Genomic DNA, 891 nt, shown 5'->3' on the forward strand with positions numbered 1-891 from the left:
CCCCCCCCCCCCCCTCTTTTTTCTTTTTTTTTTGCCTCTGTGTTCTTCTGTTTATCCAAAATTAACATCCACCACTTTGCCCTGCAGTAATGTGCAAATTAAATCGATTAATCACGGTTGTGTTGTTCCTCGGTGGATAAACCGGAGTAAGCGATTTTGCGTTACTTAATTGTTCGGGAATCTCATTTTCAAATCTAATTTATTTATTTTTTCTTTTCTGTGTGTTTTTTTTCTTCTTTTCCTTTCTTGCGTTTTCCTTGAATTTTTTTTTTTTTGTAGAGTTCTAAGAGAAGGAAGGAATCCTGGGAGTTAGTAACCCCCCCCATTCATCCTACACACACCACACACACACACACCCTCCTTCATTGTTCTTGGCTGCAGCTTGCTCGACCGCCCCATTAGGCAGAGATCACATCAGCACTGATCATGGTTAACACTGCCAGTGTGCACGGATCTGTACGATCTGTCAGTCTGCAGCTTTGTCCCCCAAAAAAGAAGAAAAAAGCAACAAAACTGGAATCAAAACCAAACAGCAAATTTCAAACCCTTAAAAACAAGAAGCTGTACTCAGAAAAAAGGAGACTTCTTCAAATCTGCGTAAAAAATATATATAAAAATCGACTCTCACCACCAGAAATGATTTGTTGAAATGTATTAAAATGTATTCATATTTTCTTTTCACGGACTATTAGAGGTGGAGATAAATGAAGGATGGCAATAAAATGACTTTTTTCGACTCTATTTAACACTATCTATCTGGCCCCAGTGCAGATGCTCCACTGATGCGCTGCAAGGAAAATAAAAATAATAACAAAAAATAACAAAAAAAAGAGGAAGAGAGGGGGGGGGGGGCGCACTCAAGGCCGTGCGAATTCGTTTGAAGGAGCAGCT

This window comes from Kryptolebias marmoratus, linkage group LG21, assembly GCF_001649575.2.
Source record: "Kryptolebias marmoratus isolate JLee-2015 linkage group LG21, ASM164957v2, whole genome shotgun sequence".
Lineage (NCBI taxonomy): Eukaryota > Metazoa > Chordata > Actinopteri > Cyprinodontiformes > Rivulidae > Kryptolebias > Kryptolebias marmoratus.